The following is a 6,000-nucleotide window of genomic DNA, read 5'->3' on the forward strand; positions in this document are numbered from 1 at the left end:
TTCCAGATCATCACAACTCACTGCATAAAAAAAGTCTCCTCGTCTCAGGTTCTTTACCCGATTATCTTAAATCTGGGTCCTCTGGTTCCCGACCCTCCTGCCACTGGAAAGTTTCTCCTTATTTACTCTATCAAAACCCTTCATGATTTTGAATGCCTCGATCAAATCTCCCCATAACCTTCTCTGCTCTGAGGAGAACAATCCCAGCTTCTCCTGTCTCTCCACATAACTGAAGTCCCTCGTCCCTGGTCCCATTCTGGTAAATCTCCTCCGCACCCTCTCCAGAGCCTTGATATCCTCCCTAAAGTGTGGTGCCCCGAATTGGACACAATACTTCAGCTGAGGCCTAACCAGTGTTTTATAAAGGTTTAGCATAACTCCCTTGTTTTGTACTCTATGCCTCTATTTATAAAGTCCAGGATCCCGTCTGCTTTAACAGCCTTCTCAACTTGTCCTGCCACCTTCAAAGATTGGTGTACGTACACCCCCAGGTCTCTCTGTTCCTGCACCCCCTTTAAAATTGTACCATTTAGTTTATATTGCCTCTCTTCATTCTTCCTACTAAAATGAATCACTTCACACTTCTCTGCATTAAATTTCGTCTGCCATGTGTCTTCCCATTTCACTAGTCTGTTTATATCCTCCTGAAGCCTGTTACTATCCTCCACATTGTGTACTATATTTCCGAGTTTCGTGCCATCTGCAAATTTTGAAATTATACCCACTATACTCAAGTTCAGGTCATTAATATATATCAAAAAGAGCAGCGGTCCTCATACTGACCCCTGGGGAACACCACTGTACACCTCCCTCCTGTCTGAAAAACAACCGTTCACCACTACTCCCTGCTTTCTGTCCCTTCGCCAATTTTATATCCATACTGTCACTGTCCCTTTAATTCCATGGGCTTCAAAGATTGCTAACAAGTCTCCTGATTCTTCCTGACAAAATGCATGCCTCTATTTCCATTATAAATTCTTACGTCCATATTTACAATGGAAACTGCCTATGTAAACTTGTTACACCCTCCTGCCTGTGGCAGCACTGCAGCCCCTCAACTGGTGGCCGTTACAGCGTGACTGTTTACATAGGCTCCCCCACTGTAAAGGTGGATGTGGGAATCTGTCACACAAGATGACAGGAATTGCACGGCAGAGGTCAAGATTTTTAATATTTTTTTTAAAACATTAGTTTTAAACAATTATAGCATTGCAGTTAAAGGATTTTAAAAGAAAATAAATATTAAGTGAAATACAAATTAAGAATTCATGGAATTATAATGAATTTTATTCTACGCATTCGTCAAAAATCAGTCAAGAAATTGAATGCTCAAAAATTTGAAGAGATTTATCTTAAAAACCCATTTCTGACTCTGATAATTTCAGTATTTAGAAAAAAGTGTTTTTTAAAACTCCTCGATTTACTATTAAAGGGTTTTAAAAAAATTTGATGGCATTTAAAGCCAATGGAAGCTGCAAATAAATTACAATTTCAAGGAAGTTAATGAAAAAATATATTTCAGAGAGTTGTGATTTTAAGTTACAATAGTTATGGTTTTAATTTAAAAGTCAGGGTTTAAAATTGAAAGTTATGGTTGAAAATGAAAATAGTTACGGTTTTAGGTAGTTATGGTTTAAATTTTAAATAGTTATGGTTTAAAATGGTTATGGTGTCAATTTAAACCAATTATGGGTTAAAATAGATACGGTGTCAATTTAAAAGTTATGGTTTAAAATGAAAATAGTTATGGTTTACGGTGTCAATTTAAAACAGTTATAGTTTAAATATGAAATAGTTATGGTTTTAGTTATGGTTTAAATTTGAAATAGTTATGGTTTTAGTTATGGTTTAAATTTGAAATAGTTATGGTTTTAGTTATGGTTTAAATTTGAAAGCTATGGTCTAAAATAGTTATGGTTTAAATTTGAAAGTTATGGTTTAAAATAGAAATACTTATGGTTTAAAATAGTTATGGTTTAAATTTGAAATAATTATGGATGATAGTTATGGTGTCAATTTAAAATAGTTGTGGTTTAAATTTGAAATAATTATGGATAAGATAGTTATGGTGTCAATTTAAAATAGTTATGGTTTAAATTTGAAATAATTATGGTTTTAATTATGGTTTAAATTTGAAATAATTATGGTTTTAGTTATGGTTTAAATTTGAAAGTTATGGTTTAAATTTGAAATAGTTATGGTTTTAATTATGGTTTAAATTTGAAATAGTTATGGTTTAAATTTGAAATAGTTATGGTTTAAGATCGTTATGGTGTCAATTTAAAATAGTTATGGATTAAATTTGAAATAGTTATGGTTTAAGATAGTTATGGTGTCAATTTAAAATAGTTATGGTTTAAATTTGAAATAATTATGGTTTAAGACAGTTATGGTGTCAATTTAAAACAGTTATAGTTTAAATTTGAAATAGTTATGATTTTAATTTGAAATAGTTATGGTTTGAAATAGTTATGGTTTAAATTTGAAATAGTTATGGTTTAAATTTGAAATAATTATGGTTTAAGATAGTTGTGGTGTCAATTTAAAATAGTTATAGTTTAAATTTGAAATAGTTATGATTTTAGTTATGGTTTAAATTTGAAATAATTATGGTTTAAGATAGTTATGGTGTCAATTTAAAATAGTTATGGTTTAAATTTGAAATAATTATGGTTTAAGATAGTTGTGGTGTCAATTTAAAATAGTTATGGTTTTAATTATGGTTTAAATTTGAAATAGTTATGGTTTTAATTATGGTTTAAATTTGAAATAGTTATGGTTTTAATTATGGTTTAAATTTGAAATAGTTATGGTTTGAAATAGTTATGGTTTGAATTATGGTTTATATTTGAAGTAGTTATGGTTTAAATTTGAAATAATTATGGTTTAAGATAGTTATGGTGTCAATTTAAAATAGTTATGGTTTAAATTTGAAATAGTTGTGGTTTAAAATGAAAAAAAGCCATGGTTTAAAACAGTTATGGTTTAAATTTGAATCAGTTACGGTTTTAACTTAAAACGACCATCCTGGAGCGGAAACCCCGCCCGCCCCGCTCCCTCCCTCCCTCCCCGCGGAGCGCCCGGTACGAGAGGCCGAGGCTCTACCCGCGGCCTAGCCGCTCCTCCCGCCGGCGGCCCGAGTTGCCTCGGAGACTGACCTGGTCGCCGCTGCCCGGGCGGGGAGGGGGGGGGGAATGGGAGAAGGGTGGGGAGATGGTGGTGGGGAGGGGGATCAGGCGATCGGTCGCGGGGAGTCGGTGCGGCTCCTTCTCTCTCTCTCTTCACTGCGACACCAACATGGAGACGGAATCCGAGCGAAGACGCAGCTCCCGGCGGGGAGAGGGGGAGAGAGGGAGGGCCGCGCCCAGCCTGCCGGGAGTTGTAGTTCCCCGCGCCGGCCAGCCCCGGCCGCGCCGACCCGCGCCCTCGGCTCGGCGGACTACAACTCCCAGGGGGCGCCGCGCCAGAGGCGAGGGGGGGGGAGGGGGAGCGGGAGAGCCCGGGCCGCTCCTCGCCTGGCGCGCAGGCGCGGGCCGGGAGGCTGACGGGAAATGTAGTTCGCCGCCTCCAGCCCCGCCGCCGCCGCCGCCGCGCAACGCACAACGCGCAAGTGCGGCGAGGCTGACGGGAAATGGAGTTCCCGCCCGCCGGCTGGTGCCATTGGAATGAATGGGGAGCCCGCACCCCCGCGGACTACAACTCCCACAGGGCGCCGCGGGAGACATTGTCCCATTCACTCACCACCTCCCCTTGACCAGGGCTGAATGGGGGGGGTGGGTCTTAAAGGGGAATATACTTTATTTTGAGGGGGGGGTGGGGTGTGGAGAGGAGGGGGAAAAGGAACAAGGGTCCCTGTTCGTTGGCCTGGAGGAAACCCAAACACCCCCACACTGGACCGCACCCCCTTATCGTAGCAGGGTATAGTGCGGGAGGAGGCCATTCAGCCCATCGTGCCTGTGCCGGCTCGTTGCAAGAGCTGTCCAATGAGTCCCACTTTCCCCCCCCACCGCCAAAGCCCTGCAAGTTTTTTTCCCCGAACCATGCCTCCGTCGGTCTCACGCTCTCGCCTCCGAGTCAGCAGGTCGTGGGTTCGAGCCCCGCACACACTCCAGAGACTCGAGCCCCCCCGTAATCCAGGCCGGTCGCCCCGGCGCTGAGGGAGCGCCGCGCCGTCGGAGGGTCGGCGCTGAGGGAGCGCCGCGCCGTCGGAGGGTCGGCGCTGAGGGAGCGCCGCGCCGTCCTGTCAGTCCTGAGGGAGAGCTGCACTGTCAGAGGTGCCGTCTTTCGGATGAGACATTAAACCAAGGGCCCCGGCTGCCCTCTCAGGTGGAAGAAAAATCCCACAGCCACTATGAGCAGGGGGAGTTCTCCCCGGCGTCCCGGGGCCAATATTTATCCCTCAACAAACATCACTAAAAAAATAGATTATCTGGGTCATTTATCTCATTGCCGTTTGTGGGATCTTGCTGTGCGCAGATTGGCTGCGCGCTTCCCTACATTACAACAGTCACGACACTTCAAAAGTACTTCATTGGTTCTGACGCGCTTTGGGACGTCCTGGGGTTATGAAAGGCGCTATAAAAATGCAAGTTCTTTCTTCCTTGATTGTATATTCATAGTTAAACTTGGGAAGCAGAGATATCTCTCTGCAGTGCAGGTTGAGGAACTGGGAGGGACTAGACACAGCGTGACATGTTTACATAGGAATTTATGATGGGACTAAGTTAGCACAAAGTATGACAACAGGTTTTGTGAGCAGGCAGATCGGATTTTAAAATATGTTTTAGGTAAAAGAATATATAGAAAATAGAAACCAGTCTTCGAATCATAGAATCATCCAGCACAAAAGGAGGCCATTTGGCCCATCGTGCCTGTACCGGCTCTTTGAAAGAACTCTCCAATTGGTCCCACTCTCCCCCTGCTCTTTCCCCGTAGCCCTGCAATTTTTTTCCCTTCAAGTGTTTATCCATTTCCCCCTTTGAAAGTTATTATTGAATCTGCTTCCACCGCCCTTTCAGGCAGTGAATGCCAGATCATCACAACTCACTGCGTTTAAAGGCATTTCTCCTCATCTCCCCCTCTGGTTCTTTTGCCAATTACCTTAAATCTGGGTCCTCTGGTTACCGACCCTCCTGCCAGAAGTTTCTCCTTATTTACTCTATCAAAACCCCACATGATTGTAAACTCCTCTTTCAAATCTCCCCTTAACCTTCTCCTTAGGATTGTTCTCCTTCGAGCAGAGACGGTTAAGGGAAGATTTGATAGATCTGTTCAAAATAATGAAAGGTTTTGATAGAGTAAATAGGAAGTTTCCAGTGGCAGGAGGGTCGGTAACCAGAGGACACAGATTTAAGGCAACTGGCAAAAGAATTAGAGGGGAGATGAGCAAAAAATGTTTCCACGCAGCGAATGAACACAAGAACGTAAGAGATAGGAGCAGAAGTAGGCCATTTGGCCCTTCGAGCCTGCTCCGCCATTCAGTGAGATCATGGCTGATCTGATTGTTTTTTATTATTTGTTCATGGGATGCGGCGAGGCCGGCATTTATTGCCCATCCCTAATTGCCCTTGAGAAAGTGGTGGTGAGCTGCCTTCTTGAACCGCTGCAGTCCGTGTGGTGAAGGTTCTCCCACAGTGCTGTTAGGAAGGGAGTTCCAGGATTTTGACCCAGCGACGATGAAGGAACGGCCGATATATTTCCAAGTCGGGATGGTGTGTGACTCGGAGGGGAACGTGCAGGTGGTGTTGTTCCCATGTGCCTGCTGCCCTTGTCCTTCTAAGTGGCAGAGGTCGTGGGTTTGGGAGGTGCTGTCGAAGAAGCCTTGGCGAGTTGCTGCAGTGCATCCTGTGGATGGTACACACTGCAGCCACGGTGCGCTGGTGGTGAAGGGAGTGAATGTTTAGGGTGGTGGATGGGGTGCCAATCAAGCGGGCTGCTTTGTCCTGGATGGCGTCGAGCTTCTTGAGTGTTGTTGGAGCTGCACTCATCCAGGCAAGTGGA

At 43.7% G+C, this 6,000-nt stretch overlaps 1 protein-coding gene across 5 annotated transcripts in view; it reads right to left on the minus strand.

The window, feature by feature from the left end:
• Positions 1-3,343, minus strand: part of srrm2 (serine/arginine repetitive matrix 2) — a 43,750-nt gene extending 40,407 nt beyond the window's left edge. For 4 of the 5 annotated variants that reach the window (XM_067979791.1, XM_067979790.1, XM_067979788.1 and 1 more), the window contains exon 1: positions 3,159-3,342. The gene's annotated coding sequence lies outside the window, so the exon portion shown is untranslated. Of the gene's footprint in view, positions 1-3,158 lie in introns of all 5 variants that reach the window. The other variant, XM_067979789.1, reaches the window with a different exon arrangement.
• Between the last annotated feature and the right edge of the window lie 2,657 nt (positions 3,344-6,000).

This window comes from Heptranchias perlo, unplaced genomic scaffold (genome assembly GCF_035084215.1).
Source record: "Heptranchias perlo isolate sHepPer1 unplaced genomic scaffold, sHepPer1.hap1 HAP1_SCAFFOLD_507, whole genome shotgun sequence".
Classification (NCBI taxonomy): domain Eukaryota; kingdom Metazoa; phylum Chordata; class Chondrichthyes; order Hexanchiformes; family Hexanchidae; genus Heptranchias; species Heptranchias perlo.